Source organism: Palaemon carinicauda, chromosome 24, assembly GCF_036898095.1.
Source record: "Palaemon carinicauda isolate YSFRI2023 chromosome 24, ASM3689809v2, whole genome shotgun sequence".
Lineage (NCBI taxonomy): Eukaryota > Metazoa > Arthropoda > Malacostraca > Decapoda > Palaemonidae > Palaemon > Palaemon carinicauda.
The window spans coordinates 67,786,324-67,803,823 of record NC_090748.1 but is presented as its reverse complement, the minus strand read 5'-3'; the positions used below and the strand labels follow the sequence as shown (position 1 = coordinate 67,803,823).

Sequence of the window (17,500 nt, the reverse complement as noted above, 5' to 3'; positions counted from 1 at the left end):
ATCAAGTTTGCAAACCTTTTTATTGATGTTTTATTTGGTGGCTAGCATCATGCTGATGATGAATTTGATGACTGATTTTTCAAGAATTAGATTTTATAAAAAATAAATGCGCCCTGAGTATTGAACAATATTTTGTTTTTGAAGTCGGTGGGTCAAAAAAGAAAAAGCTTCCCTGAAGCACGTTGGAATAGGACTCGTTGCATGAAAGATTTAGACCAAAACTACTTGCAGAGCTTTTTTCATAAGGCTGGGCACATCATTATCTATCGGCAAATACTTATGATTCGGCACAGGCATGTCAGAGGCCACATTGCAGACTATGGGCCCAAACACTGGTGCAGTTGTGCTACCAAATTAAGTATGTGATCACTTTGCACACTCCTCAGTTAATAACATTGACATAAATGATGGTCCTTTAGATGGAAAAAAAAAACACACACACATTCCATGTGATACAGATGGCCGCATAGCAGCAGCGTCCTCGTAATGGAAGTACACTTAAACCATTGAACCGTCAAGTCTATAAAATTAGAGACCCCATCTATCATGGACAAAATATTTGAGATCAATGGTAAATTGGGCAGTGCGGAGCCACAACATAGTGATGTCAATCCTTATTGGATTGATGAAGGAAAGGCATCGAACCTGAATATTGAAGATGCCAATACTGCTTTTTGGTACTCGCTCCAAAGTGCCGAACTGGGGTCATTGGACAAGTTTTAATTAAGCGCATACTCAAATTGATCTGCTGCGAAAAACAATATGAAATATATCAATCATTCAAGCTTACGTGCATAAACTTTCTACAATAAACACTACTGTTGTCAGAGGTGCGCATGTTGAAACGGATCTTGGCAACAAATGCATTGTAACAACTATTGACCAGTAATAAAAGCATTCAGGAAAATCGTCTTCTTCGCATTGCAATATGTACCAACCGTGTGTCACACAATTGTACATAATTCCTTTTATAGATATTATGCTTTTATCTTCGCTCTTCCCTCGCACTAAAACGAACATGAAAATTCATGTCTGCTTTTCTCCTCTGTAACATTGTCAATATTTGAACATGAAAATTCTTGTTGCTTTGAGATTTTGTATATAAAGGAGAGTATTCTTTAATAAACAACTCAGTTGATTGCATCCTGCCTTTGAGTCATAACCTCTCTCTCGGCACCGTCACATTGGTGACCCCGGAAGTCGACTCGCTCCCACTGCCTTCCACCCCCACCTCCCTCGCCCCTCCATCGTTGGTACTTTGACGGACTCTACTACAGCAGTTGGCGCTGCGGCCGCCCCATTGAAACTTTCACCGTTCGCCAGCGGAGAGGCATTTGCTTGGTTTCAGCGAGCAGAAGTCCAGTTTCGCATCAACGGCGTGACTCGCTCAACCACCAAAGCAGATTATGTTCTCGCGGCGATACCCGAGGACACCTTCCCGGAAATATCCGACTGGATTTGTGAACAAGGAGACAAGCCAATAGCGTATGACGCCCTCAAAACATACCTTCTGCAGCAGTACTCGCCGTCGCCAGCCGCCCATGTAGCAAAGCTTCTTCAGCTCTCGCAACAACCGTTGGGGGACCAAAGGGCCTCGCTTGCCCTCAGGGAAAAGACCAGTATCGCCCGCCTTCAACCTGCCGCAGACGGCTCTCCTCGTGAGGTGAACCTACTTCGTGCCCTTTGGATACGCCGTTTACCTGGACCTATACGCGCTGCCATACCCGATGTCGATAGTTTACCCATAAAGGACTCGATGACCAAAGCCGACGCCCGTATGGACAGCCACTTCCAGACCTCCATCAACGCCTCCACCCCTGATGAAGAGGATGCCTATTCAACGTCAACTGAAGCTGATATGAATGCCGTAGGACATACACGCCCACACCGTGACGTACCGAAGCAGAGACAAAGCCGCCCACCACCCATCAATCGCTCGCGCCCCAACAAACGACTTCTACAGCCACTTACTACCTCCCATCCGCCGCAGTTTTGCTACTACCACTTCAGATTCGGGGCAACTGCGAAGAAATGTGCCAAGGATTGTCAGTGGCCAAAAAACGTGTAAGTAGGACATCGCTCGTGGCGGTGGCCTCCCGTGTTTCTAATCTTTTCTTTTTACAGGATGCAGGAACGGGTGAGCGATTTTTGGTAGACACGGGTGCTTGTCGTTCTCTTTTGCCAAGGAAACTCTTCAAGACACGACGTAGTCTGTCTACATCTGCCGACATCCGCTTGGTAGCTGCCAACGGATCTGCGATACCAACCTACGGTTACGAGAACCTCACATTATCGTTTGGAAACGGTAAATTCAATTGGAAGTTTCTCGTTGCTGACGTCACCATGCCAATCCTCGGTGCGGATTTCCTCTCTCATTTCCACCTTCTGGTCGATGTCGCCCACCGACGATTGGTCAACGCAGACGTCGTGCCCGGAAGTTTTCCGTCCAGAACTTCGCCAAACGCCCACGGTTCCTGCCAAGCATGGCATTTATCACCATATCAAGAGGACGGGACCCCCAGTCTTCGCAAAATTCAGACGTCCACCCGAACGATTGGTAGCCGCCAAACAGACGTTCGCCGAAATGGAGGAAATGGGCCTGTACCAAAAGGCCTTCAGCCCATGGTCGTCACCCTTACACATCGTTCTGAAGAAAGACGGCTCCCTCCGTCCGTGCGGGGATTACAGGCGCATGAACATGCAAACAGAACCGGATCACTACCCCCTCCCAAACATTGCCGACGTGACCTACTACCTGCACAAAGCAAAGGTTTTCCCAACGCTCGATCTCCTGAAGGGGTATTATCAGGTGCCTATGAACCCAGAAGACATCCCCAAGACTGCCATCACCACTCCGTTTGGTACATACACCTTCAATTACTCGTGTTTTGGCCTTCGTAATGCTGGGGCCACGTTTCAACGTCTCATGGATGGCATCTTAGGGGAACTCCCTTTCTGTGTATATTATGTGGACGACATACTTGTGTTCTCTTCCTCAAAAGAAGAACACCTCCGTCACCTGCGCATCGTGCTCGACCGCATGCAACAAAATGGGCTTGTAGTCCGGTATGACAAGTGTACCTTTGGCGCCAACGAAGTGTCGTTCTTAGGGCTCCGCATCACTCCTGAAGGTGTCCACCCCCTCCCTGAGAAGGTAGCAGCCGTTCAGAACTTCCCCGTGCCCTCGACCGTCAAAGCTCTGCAGGAATTCTTGGGCATGATCAACTATTATCACCGTTTTCTGCCAGCCATTGCCGCCACTCTTGCTCCCCTCTACGCCTCCCTCAAGGGCAAGCCAAAGGACCTGAAGTGGGGTCCCCTTCAAGATGCAGCCTTCTGCAATGCAAAGAAGGCCCTATCAACTGCTGCGGCTCTCACTTTTCCTATCCCACATACCCCTCGCCCTCTCTCCACCGATGCCAGCGACGTCGCTATTGGTGCAGTACTCGAGCAGGTGGTCAACGGCTCGCCCCACCCATTGGCCTTCTTCAGCAGAAAACTGTCCAAGGCAGAATCGGGTTATTCTACCTTCGATCGAGAATTGCTGGCGATGTACTTGGCTGTCCATCACTTTCGCCATTTCTTAGAAGGTACGCCATTCGTCATTCGCACAGACCACATGCCTCTGTTGCACGCCTTTACTCGACAGTCTGATGCCTGGTCCGTCCGGCAATGCCGACATCTCTCCGCCGTGGCTGAATACAATTGCACCCTTCAATACGTCCCTGGGAAAATAAATCCCGTTGCCGATGCCCTATCAAGAAACACGTTGGCTGCCGTTCAACTGGGATTGGATTACAATGCCCTGGCTGAAGCCCAACGACAGGATCCAGAGTATCAAGCATGTAGGACATCCTGCACGTCCCTCCATTGGAAAGACTTTCCCCTCAAAGACTCCAACACCACCCTCCTCTGTGACGTCAGTACTGGCAGACCGCGACCTTGGATTCCTGCTCCCATGCGCCGACAGGTGTTTGATTTCATTCACGGCCTTTCACATCCCTCGTGCCGTTCTACTGCACAGCAGCTGAAGGCAAAGTTCATTTGGCACGGCATTTCTAAGGATGCTAAGGATTGGGTCCGCGCCTGTACTTCTTGCCAAACTTCCAAAGTACATCGACACACGGATTCAGGAGTGGGCACCTTTCCTCATCCTCAGCGTCGTTTCGCACACATTCACGTCGACGTTGTTGGCCCCCTTCCCACATCACAATGACATCGTTACCTGTTTACCATCATCGACCGCTCCACCCGTTGGCCTGAAGCCATTCCCATGGAAACTGCAACGTCCGCCTCATGTACATCTGCCTTACTCTCTGGATGGATTGCAAGATTTGGTATCCCTGAGCATATTACTTCTGACAGGGGAACCACTTTCACCTCTCAATTGTGGACATCATTAGCGAATCTCCTGGGCATCACCCTACATCAGACAATGGCCTACAACCCCGCTGCCAATGGAATGGTTGAACGTTTTCATCGCACCCTCAAAGCAGCTTTGATGTCCCGCTGCAAGGATTGCAACTGGTTTACTCAGCTTCCCTGGGTCCTCCTGGGACTAAGGACCACTCCTAAAGACGCCCTCGACGTCTCGGCCGCTGAAATGGTGTATGGCGACCCGTTGGTCGTCCCTGCCGAATTTTTTCCTACTACAACCTCCTTCGACGATCTCCAGCGCATACGTCACGTTGTGGGAAAATTTACTCCATGCCGCCAGACTTACAAGCCCCCAGCAAAGCATCACATACCAACAGACTTGCACTCTGGAATGCACATCTTCCTACGCAACAACACTACCAAGCCACCACTAACGCCCCCTTACATGGGCCCTTTCCTTGTGATCCGACGCAGTCCGAAAGTATTCCTACTAAACATTCGTGGCAAAGAAGACTGGGTCTCCATTGATCGTCTAAAACCTGCTTATCTCCTGCCAGATGACCCGCCTACAGTTCGCCTCTCACCCTATTTAACTTGTACAGTATGTCATTTTTAGGGGGGGAGCCATGTACCAACAGTGTGTCACACGATTGTACATAATTCCTTTTATATACATTATGCTTGTATCTCCGCTCTTCCCTCGTACTAAAACGAACATGAAAATTCATGTATGCTGTTCTCCTCTGTAACATTGTCAATATTTAAACATGAAAATTCTTGTTGCTATCAGATTTTGTATATAAAGGAGAGTGTTCTTTAATAAACAACTCAGTTGATTGCATCCTGCCTTTGAGTCATAACCTCTCTCTCGGCATCGTCACAAATAACAGCTGTGCTACTAACATCTGTCTATGAAGAAAGACTCACATCCCCCGGCACCTCAGTTTGCAGGTGTACAAATTTCGTTTACGTTGTCTATATACTACTGTCTCCCTCCCCACACACCTCCGGGCCCGGCCCCTGTATCCATTTCATTGTTGTCAGTATATCAAATTGCATTAGCTTCAGGAACACTAATCTTTGATAAAGAAAATTAAAATGAATAGTATACAAAAGCGATAGTAAATACTGTTTCCTTTTCATTTTAGGCTTTGACTCTTCAAAATTGTACCCAGATTAAAAAATCAAACATAGCAATGGAAAAGAGAATTGATTGTGAATTGCTTACGTGGTATACCTTAAAACGAAGCCAGATTAAAAAAAAAAATGCTTTTTATACGATGGTGTAATACATTTCTCTTTAAGTATGAAAATTAAGGTGATATTCACTTACTTATAGTTCATCAGTTTGGCTTTTTGATGGTATCTATGGATCTAGCTAGGAGGACTGGACAATTTCTATAAAAAAGTAAAATTTTCATTTGATGACCTTTGACTCTAATTTCGACCTCTTTAAATGACAAAATTTTCGCCGGGTCATCATTTTCAGCACAAAATAAAACCAGTTCTAGAAAAAAGTATGTGAACGGCTTTTGATAAAAAATGCATCATTCATTTACTTTTCTAAGATTTTGTATTAGATCAATTTAATGAAAATCGGATTCAATACTGTAAAAGATGTAGACATCATAAAAAATGTATTGAAATAAGGATTCTGTAGAATTTATTTCATAAATAACTATACAATTACAAGGCTAGACTACTGTAATAATTTATGTGATATATATATATATATATATATATATATATAAATATATATATATTTATATATATAGATATATATATATATATATATATATATATATATATATATATATATATATATATATATATATATATATATATATATATATACATATATATATATATATATATATATATATATATATATATATATATATATGTATATATATAAATATATATATATATATATATATATATATATATACTGTATATATATATATATATATATATATATACATATATATATATATATATATATATATATATATGTATATATATATATATATATATATATATATATATATATATATATATATATATATACTGTTTAAGTTACCTACCTCAGTGAACTAGGCAGTCTATTATCAACTAACAAATATCTACAATAGGGTCATGCACATCCTTACTGAGCTTCGCTGGATGTCCATGGGAAGAGGAATTGGATGTTAAATGCTGAAATTTTCCGACCAGGGCTACAATATACAAATTGAAAGATATGAAAATTAAATAAGTAAATCTTCCTACTGATAGATAGTATCACACGCATTAATATAAAAGATCATAGACAAATATTGTAATGGAGCAAAGTTACAACAAAGATGTATAAAATGAAACCATATTGAATAATCATGACTGTTCCAAGAACTATTGATTTAGAAAATAAGTGTTTGGTCTGATCAGCCAGTCAAAAGAGGATCAGAAGGCAGACCTCTTAAGATAAGAAAAAGATGGTGAAGATGGTTAGTGGTTATGAGGATGAAGTATGTAAACTCTAACTAATTTAGGTTTGTGCGAATGATATACTTATTTCAAATTAGCTATTAAAATTCAGCTAGTTTATGTCCCTAAAAATGCCTTTGCATCGAATGACATATGGAACTACGATTTCTGAATAAGATTTTACCATAAAATCTGACTAGACTTTCCTTATGTTCTGGTATTGGAGGTGCTCCACTGATGAGGTCAGGGTGACCTAAGTTTCCGCACTGTATGACATCCCCCCAGTACATTACATTGCACGAGCTTACACTATTAGGCATATGTTTAACCAGTACAATATATTCATACACACATATAGCCGGTAGAGATATTAGTTCACCAAACGTTTAACTGGGCTCCACAAGGCACTAGAAGAATTAGAAGACCCAGGCCTACATGACTTAGGACTATAAAGCGCGAAGTAGGAGATGATGAATGGAGACGTATTGAATTAAGAGTTCAAGACAGAGACGACTAGCGAAATCTAGTCGAGGCCCTTTGCGTCAATAGGTGTAGGAGGAGATAATGATGATGATGATATATATATATATATATATATATATATATATATATATATATATATATATATATATATATATACCATAAACAGGCGCAAGCAGAAGGACATTTCTGTGGCCTTTGTTCTGCGGTGGACTAGTAACGGCTGATGACGATATATTCCTAATTTTGCTATACTTTATTATATTGGATTATAAATGAAAGAATAGGATCAGTAAAATTCCGGGAATGAGTCTATTTGATTTAAATCACTGATCATTCTGCAACTTAAAAAACTTTTCTTTGCAGTGCTGTCATATTCATAAGAGCAAAGAAGAATACATTCACGACAGCGAGTTATTCAGAAATCAAGTCAATTTCCCGCACATGCTCCCCTTGAACTCGCTTCATTGCTGTGTAGATGGAATGTGTTACTGGGAGGATTATTTTTTAGAAATGTTATGACTGAAATTAGACTAATGGCCTCAAGGTTATGCTAAATTCTATTTATAATTCTACTGGCCACTAAAGAGAATGACTTTCGAGAATGTCTGTCGACTTTTCATTTTGTTATTGTCTTGCATGGTAGCAGTAAAATGTTTCCCTGCGCAGGAATAGTGTACATGCAGGTATTTTTCAGCTGTTGCTCCAATGAGCAAGACATAATGATTTTATAATGGATGGCTGTCAAACATATATTATTTAATTAAAAAAAAATAATCTTTTGCCTGTGCAATATTTCAGAGGAGCACATTAAACTTTTTGGAGCGTTTTCGCTATTTTCAATAAATAATATTGATTTTTCTAAGCAAAATCTCCGAGAGATGAATCAAATATCGTTTTCTTTTCAATTTTGTTAAATTTTGGCAATACATTATTGTCATTGATAGTCAACAGATTTACGCAGGCTTCACAACACAAGGATTTCTACAATTTATGAACAATACATCCTGCAATGTATGCTACAATACTACTTAAAACGAAGTGATGGGCGATAATACGCAGGAATGTAAGTATAGTCCTCATTGTTATCACTTTCATTCAAACTATTATCTGTTATTAACTTGTTCTTAGGAGAAGACACATTTATCACATCAATCGAGTTACGTAAATAAGCAACATTATTTGAAAAAAAAAAAAAAAAAAATCAATATGGTCTTGGCTCATTTCACTATGACAGTAAAAAAATTAAATTTTTGAACGGACCATGCAATTAATTGGTCATATAAATTCATTAGCCTCGCATACAAGCTATAAAGTTTAGAAACCCGCTTTTCTGTTTGAATTCAACCAATATAAGATTAGGCCTTTACCAGAAATTCTTTAATCAAATATGCATTGTTTTGGTTGCATTGGGCATTTAAAGCATCGAATGCAAAGATTTCTTAAACTAAGGATATCAAATAAATCACTTGACTACCCTAAGACATTTTATAGTTTCTTCACATACTTTAAACTCAACAAGGTTGTTTTCTAATCGTTAATGCTTTGAGTTTGCTACGGATGCACCAAGAAGTTGAGCAGCAAAGTTAACATTAGACTTTCTTTTTGAGCAGCTCAGGAAGAAGCAGTCGCTAATGAAAAGAACAATAATGGTTACCATCTATAAACTGAGATCCGAAGGGAACTTACTCCAAATTCCAATACAGTAACGGAGATTAACTTGGGAACCGAGAACTGTCTTATTGACTGGTAAGAATGAGTTCTCTAAGCTCCGCTTGACCCGGGCCAGGTCATCTCCAGTTTATTTTTCTTCCTAAGTTGTTATTACGAGGATTAAATACCACGGTTCCTTGTGTACGTTGATCTCCGAACTCATGGTTTCCACCCGTCCGGATTCGGCAGTATTATTCCTGGTCACACTTTCTTCTGGCAAACTGCCAAGAATGTTTTTAAACGCTATTACAATTCACCAGTGTAACTTACTGCTCCTACGTTTCATCTCACTGCATAAAATCAAACTAACATACCGTATACATCTATATATTTTCTATATATATATATATATATATATATATATATATATATATATATATATATATATATATATATATATGAGAGAGAGAGAGAGAGAGAGAGAGAGAGAGAGAGAGAGAGAGAGAGAGAGAGAGAGAGAGAGAGAGAGAGAGAATGTATTAGAAAAATATCGAATTAAGAATCTCAGATAAACAGGGAAATTTTGTTAAGGAAACCTTTAAGATTGGGGCTAAAATTTGAGGAAGGTTATTTTTTCCTGAACGATTCACGGAAAATATATGTGCTAAGACAATTACCAAAGATAGTTTTTTTTTTCGACAATAAGGCAATATTAAGATAATTGATAATGTGAACGTTTGTATATGGTATGGCACGAATAAAGAGAAAAAAAAAAACAGTATTAAAGACCTATAGTATATGAGTGCATTTCACTTACAAATGTGACAGCAGGTGTATGGAACTATCGAAAGAAACTCTAAAACAGTCGATCCACCGAGTGTGAACGCTTGCTCTTGATCAAGAACTGTGGCTTTAATGGTCTTACCCGTTCCGGTGAGCTGGCGGTATTTTTTACTCAAATTACAGGTGTGCTATTTCAATGAAATGACCACATGTGCTGTAGTCACTTATAATGAGAGCAGATATTAATATAAATGAAAAAATGTATAGACGAAATGAGATAAATACATGTTTACGTGTATTCAAGTAAATAAAAATTTTTGTAGTTGGTATATCAATGATGATTTTTTGTAACGTCACGTGATGAAATACCAAGTATAAATTTTCCGTATCACTACCCATGATATCCTAGTGCATAGTAGGGATAGGTGTTGAAAATTTTACGGGAATGAATAGATTGACTCTTATCATTGTCAATGATGGGAACTAATCAATGTCTTTTTTCTTTTACCTCAATGGTTGAATATTATTATGATTGTCCTCCGAAGAGATATTCGACTAATTTTTAAGATATAGTAAAGAAATAGGGATTTGACCTCAATCATCTGTTTGTACAGTCGCTTGTAATAGTCCAAGAGCCCAGAGACATTTGTTTCACATCTCGATTACGAAAGGTTTGACACCTGGAATGGATAGGAAGGTACTCTGGAACCCCTCAAAGACCTTTCTTAGGTTCTGCAAACGTGGAATACTAAAATCATATCTAATGCACACCTTGAGCACATCCACCAAAACCTGTGCCATAATGTTCAGTTTGGGAGTCAGATAAAGGATTGATAATTCTTAAGTTCCACAATTGTGGACTAAGGGGCTTAAGAAGGGCCTATGTAAACCCTAATTTCACATTTAATTCAAATCTCGAGTACTTCCATGAAACTTAACTCTAACATAGTCCATGACCCAATTACCAAGGAACTATGATTCCAAAGTTAATCAGCTGTGGGTTAAGGTATTTTAGAAAAGGCCAAAGTGCACACCCTACTTAATTAGTGAATTACGAGTTTAATTCACATCTGCAGGAGCCTACATCCATGAAAAATTGCTAAAATGTAGCCAGGAGCCCTCTCTGTAAGAATCTATGTATCTCAAGTTTACCAATTGAGGAGTAAAGTACTGAAGAAAGCACCAAAAGAGCCTAATCAGGTCGAAAGTAGCATTTAGATACTGCCAGGGAGCCTCCGCAAACATGGTCTTCGGCCCTGTTCAAGAATTACAGATACTTATTAATATTAATTGCCCATTTGTAAAAGACAGAAAATGAAGCAGTATCTAGGGACACTCATAAGAGGGATTCAAGCAAGTAGGAGGAAATGCCTTTGGGTGTGTTACAAAGACAACAAGAATCTACAGTTAGAATCAAAAGAACGCCGACACTTGGGGGGGGGGGGCGGGGAATCTTTCGTCAGATGTCTCTAATGTTCCCATGACAAAACAGACAAGGTGTAGCTCAAGATGGAATAAGATAAGGTGAGTTACCGCGCATGGTGCCGGGAGCTCGGCTGTGCTCTGTGACGTCACCTGGAGAGATCCGAGCGTTTATTTGACAGCTGTCCTGTACAACCAGCCTTATTATTCATGCCTCTTTTTGGATTCCGAACATTGCATTTATGAAATTAGGCAAATATTAATGTCTTTATAACTATAATTCCAAAATACATATTATGATAGGGAATGTAATAGCAATAGAAATAGAAATTCACGTATGACAAAAGCTTTATTCCCAATATTTCATTAAAAATCTTAATACAATCATCTCTCTCTCTCTCTCTCTCTCTCTCTCTCTCTCTCTCTCTCTCTCTCTCTCTCTCTCTCTCTCTCTCTCTCTCTCTCTCTTGTTTCAATGAAATAAATTTTCAACATTACTGAACAACTTTTTTATTTTTTCACAACTTTGCTATAAAAATTTTCCTTCTTAGTTTAATATTTTTATTCTAAATTTTAGCTGACTTCTAATATTAAAAATCTCATTACCTCCTCGGGAACATCAATATTGGTGGCTTTGAATATATCAATAAGATATGAAATGGCTTTGACTCCTGATTTTAGAGCATGACCATGGCAAATTTTGAATACATTTTCCATATTTTGTAGATTTTCATTAAAATGATTACATGACCTATATAATACCTTTCTCTTTACAAGTGATATCCAATTATCGACTTTCATCTACATCAAGTTGGAGGCAGCATGAGGAAGGGCAGTGAATGGTGGAATGAAGGAGTGAAGGTAAAAGTGGAAGAGAAAAAGAGGGCTTTTGAAGAATGGCTGCAGAGTAATAGTATAGAGAAGTATGAAAAATATACAGAGAAAAAGGTGGAAGTAAAGCGCAAGGTACGTGTGGCAAAGAGGGCAGCTGACCTGAGGTGGGGTCAGGGACTGGGTCAGTCATATGAAGAGAATAAGAAGAAGTTTTGGAAAGAAGTGAAGAGAGTAAGGAAGGCCGGCGCAAGAATTGAAGAGACAGTGAAAGATGGAAATGGAAGGTTGTTAAAAGGAGAGGAGGCAAGGAAAAGGTGGGCGGAATAATTTGAAAGTTTGCTGAATGTTGAGGATGATAGGGAGGCAGATATAATTGCTGTTCCAGGTGTTGAGGTGCCAGTGATGGGAGATGAGAATGAGAGAGAGATTACAATAGAGGAAATGAGGAGAGCACTCGATGAAACGAGAGTAGGAAAAGCATCTGGTATGGATGGTGTGAAAGCTGAGATGTTGAAGGAAGGGGGTGTGACTGTACTTGAATGGTTGGTGAGATTGGTTAATGTGTGTTTTGTGTTGTCAATGGTACCAGTAGATTGGGTCTGTGCATGTATTGTACCACTATATAAGGGTAAGGGAGATGTGCATGAGTGTTGTAATTCAAGAGGTATTAGTTGTTTGAGTGTAGTTGGAAAAGTGTATGGTAGAGTACTGATTAATAGGATTAAGGATAAAACAGAGAATGCAATCTTGGAAGTACAGGGTGGTTTTAGAAGAGGTAGGGGTTGTATGAATCAGATTTTTACAGTTAGGCAGATATGCGAGAAATATTTAGCAAAAGGTAAGGAGGTGTATGTTGAGTTTATGGATCTGGAGAAAGCATATGATAGAGTTGATAGGGAAGCAATGTGGAATGTGATGAGGTTATATGGAGTTGGTGGAAGGTTGTTGCAAGCAGTGAAAAGTTTCTACAAAGGTAGTAAAGCATGTGTTAGAATAGGAAATGAAGTGAGCGATTGGTTTCCGGTGAGAGTGGGGCTGAGATAGGGATGTGTGATGTCGCTGTGGTTGTTTAACTTGTATGTTGATGGAGTGGTGAGAGAGGTGAATGCTCGAGTGCTTGGACGAGGATTAAAACTGGTAGGCGAGAATGATCATGAATGGGAGGTAAATCAGTTGTTGTTTGCGGATGATACTATACTGGTAGCAGACACAGAAGAGAAGCTTGACCGACTAGTGACAGAATTTGGAAGGGTGTGTGAGAGAAGGAAGTTGAGAGTTAATGTGGGTAAGAGTAAGGTTATGAGATGTACGAGAAGGGAAGGTGGTGCAAGGTTGAATGTCATGTTGAATGGAGAGTTACTTGAGGAGGTGGATCAGTTTAAGTACTTGAGGTCTGTTGTTGCAGCAAATGGTGGAGTGAAAGCAGATGTACGTCAGAGTCAATGAAGGTTGCAAAGTGTTGGGGGCAGTTAAGGGAGTAGTAATAAATAGAGGGTTGGGCATGAATGTAAAGAGAGTTCTATATGAGAAAGTGATTGTACCAACTGTGATGTAAGGATCGGAGTTGTGGGGAATGAAAGTGATGGAGAGACAGAAATTGAATGTGTTTGAGATGAAGTGTCTGAGGAGTATGGCTGGTGTATCTCGAGTAGATAGGGTTAGGAACGAAGTGGTGAGGGTGAGAACGGGTGAAAGAAATGAGTTAGCGGCTAGAGTGGATATGAATGTGTTGAGGTGGTTTGGCCATGTTGAGAGAATGGAAAATGGCTGTCTGCTAAAGAAGGTGATGAATGCAAGAGTTGATGGGAGAAGTACAAGAGGAAGGCCAAGGTTTGGGTGGATGGATGGTGTGAAGAAAGCTCTGGGTGATAGGAGGATAGATGTGAGAGAGGCAAGAGAGCGTGCTAGAAATAGGAATGAATGGCGAGCGATTGTGACGCAGTTCCGGTAGGCCCTGCTGCTTCCTCCGGTGCCTTAGATGACCACGGAGGTAGCAGCAGTAGGGGACTCAGCAGTATGAAGCTTCATCTGTGGTGGAAATGTGGGAGGTTGGGCTGTGGCACCCTAGCAGTACCAGCTGAACTCGGCTGAGTCCCTGGTTAGGCTGGAGGAATGTAGAGGGTAGAGGTCCCCTTTTTTTTTTTGTTTCTTGTTGATGTCGGCTACCCCCCAAAATTGGGGGAAGTGCCTTGGGTATATGTATGTATGTATGTACATACACACATATTAGTATATATGTAATATTTGTGTATACATACATATAGCCATACGAAAATAAGCCATATATTATACTCCTCTTGATATCTGGATTCTCTCTATACCTCGAGATCAAAGACCTGGGGGGGAATCTTTTTGAAGATAATAGCTACTGGGCAGACGGGGAATCGATCCCAGGTCCGAAAAACTGAGACGTCAGTGACATACTCTTGTGACGGGGCCGAGTGAGGGTTGTGAACGCAAAGGCAGGATGCAATCAACTGAGTTATATTGTTATAGAACACTCTCCTTTATATACAAAACCTCAAGGCAACAGGACATAACAAGTTAACAAGACAGACAATGTTACAGAGGAAACAGCAGACATGAATTTTCATGTTCGTTTAGTGCGAGGGAAGAGAGAAGATACAAGCATGATATATGCAAAAGGAATTATGTACAATTGTGTGACACACGGTTGGTACATGGCTCCCCCCCCCCTAAAAATTACATACTGTACATGTTAAATAGGGCGACCTGATCTGGAGAGGCGAACTGTAGGTGGGTCATCTGGCAGAAGATAAGCAGGTTTTAGACGATCAATGGAGACCCAGTCTTCTTTGCCCCGAATGTTTAGTAGGAATGCTTTCTGACTGCGTCGGATCACAAGGAAAGGGCCCGTGTAAGGGGGCGTTAGTGGTGGCTTGCTAGTGTCGTTGCGCAGGAAGACGTGCGTTGCAGAGTGCAAGTCCGTTGGTATGTGATGCTTCGCTGGGGGCTTGTAAGTCTGGCGGCATGGAGTAAATTTTCCCACGAAGTGACGTATGCGCTGGAGATCGTCGGAGGAGGTTGTAGAAGGAAAAAAATTCGGCAGGGACGACCAACGGGTCGCCATACACCATTTCAGCTGCCGAGACGTCGAGGGGGTCTTTAGGAGTGGTCCTTAGTCCCAGGAGGACCCAGGGAAGCTAAGTAAACCAGTTGGAATCCTTGCAGCGGGACATCAAAGCTGCTTTGAGGGTGCGATGAAAACGTTCAACCATTCCATTGGCAGCGGGGTTGTAGGCCGTTGTCTGATGTAGGGTGATGCCCAGGAGATTCGCTAATGACGTCCACAATTGAGAGGTGAAAGTGGTTCCCCTGTCAGAAGTAATATGCTCAGGGATACCGAATCTTAAAATCCATCCAGAGAGTAAGGCATATGTACATGAGGCGGACGTTGCAGTTTCCATGGGAATGGCTTCAGGCCAACAAGTGGAGCGGTCGATGACGGTAAACAGGTAACGATGTCCTTGTGATGTGGGTAGGGGGCCTACAACGTCGACGGGAATGTGTGCGAAACGACGCTGAGGTTGAGGAAAGGTGCCCACTCCTGAATCCGTGTGTCGATGTACTTTGGAAGTTTGGCAAGAAGTACAGGCGCGGACCCAATCCTTAGCATCCTTAGAAATGCCGTGCCAAATGAACTTTGCCTTCAGCAGCTGTGCAGTAAAACGGCACGAGGGATGTGAAAGGCCGTGAATGAAATCAAACACCTGTCGGCGCATGGGAGCAGGAATCCAAGGTCACTCCGGGGTCACCAATGTGACGGTGCCGAGTGAGGGTTGTGAACTCAAAGGCAGGATGCAATCAACTGAGTTATATAGTTATAGAACACTCTCCTTTATATACAAAACCTCAAGGCAACAGGACATAACAAGTTAACAAGACAGACAATGTTACAGAGGAAACAGCAGACATGAATTTTCATGTTCGTTTAGTGCGAGGGAAGAGCGAAGATACAAGCATAATATATGCAAAAGGAATTATGTACAATTGTGTGACACACGGTTGGTACACTCTCTTTAGGGCGAGATGGTATGTCACTGTCGCCTCAGTTTCTCGGACCGGGTTCGATTCTCTGGCATACTAGAAGCTATTATCTTTGAATTGATTTCCCCCTGGGGTCTCTGATCCCGTGGTATATATAATATTTGGCTTTATTGAATATGAAAAACACGTCCAAATGTGCAGAATTTATCATATATTCATACATATACAGTATATAATTACATATACACATGAATAATTCTTTTAATGTATATATATACATACAGAGAGAGAGAGAGACATACACACATACACACCTACACACACACACACACACACACACACACACATATATATATATATATATATATATATATATATATATATATATATATATATATATATACTGTATGTGTGTGTACAAATTTGTACGTATGTATGCACATAGTTATACATATATGTACTGTATATTTAAAGCTCTCAAGGAGCACTGAAATTAATGGAGTAATTCAAAGGGTGAGGACTTGTAGTGATATAAATTCTACTCGATTAGTTGTTGGTAGACTTTACCAAAGTGGAGCTGAATATCTATAAGTTATAAAGCAGTGTATACATTTCCGTCTCAAGGATATTAGGCAATTACACAATAGCCTTTTTCGAACAGGTGTCGATCATGAGAAACATTGTTTGGGTGGATAGGGATGAAGATTTTTATGGCTCTATAAAGGATTCTGAAATAAAAAGAGATAACAAAGAAAAAACGTTCTTACTAAATTGTATTAGAGTGCTAAAGATAAACATGGATAATGCGTGTATTGGTCTTGGCGAGGTAAGAGGCCTGAAGATCAAATGTCTTGAAGTGCAGACTTCCAGTAAAACTTGAAAAGTAAGATATCAGGATTGTAAACAAACCTGAGGTATACTTAAAGAAATCTTTGAAAAGTCAACAATTACCTTGAAGAGATATCAACAGACTGAACTTTAGCCGATTCCTTTTTATAATGAAAATATTAAAAATTTCGCGTCGAACTTCAGTTGAATATAGAATCCCATTACGATTTTAGGGATTTCAGTTTTAGTCTATTAACAATTTAAAGCATTTGCTGAAGAAACATTGAGGGATTCATACACTCATGAAGAGTAATTCTGAATATTAGGATAAAAGAAAAATGGATTGAAATCAACAGATTTTCGGTAAGCATGATTTATGTTTTCCCCTCCAACCAACAAAAAAAAGGGGAGAGAGAGAGAGAGAGAGAGAGAGAGAGAGAGAGAGAGAGAGAGAGAGAGAGAGAGAGAGAGAGAGAGAACGAAAATAATTAACTTTTCGCGCGAGGGCGAATATCCAAAGGAGAATGTACATATGAGCAGTTCATGGTATATTTTCGATGGCAAAATATTAAAGGGCCCTTTTCCTCCTTTTGATGAAGAACCCTAATTACTGGTTAAAGGAAATGTCTTTCATCCCGATGAAAGAAGAAAG

General features: G+C 40.7%; 1 protein-coding gene and 1 pseudogene across 1 annotated transcript in view; one reads left to right on the top strand and one right to left on the bottom strand.

The window, feature by feature from the left end:
* Nucleotides 1–9,843, bottom strand: part of LOC137618420 (beta-1,3-galactosyltransferase 1-like) — a 36,879-nt gene extending 27,036 nt beyond the window's left edge. The window contains exon 1 of the mRNA XM_068348587.1: nt 9,791–9,843. The gene's annotated coding sequence lies outside the window, so the exon portion shown is untranslated. The remainder of the gene's footprint in view (nt 1–9,790) is intronic.
* Nucleotides 6,849–17,500, top strand: part of LOC137618418 (neuromedin-K receptor-like) — a 59,455-nt pseudogene continuing 48,803 nt past the window's right edge.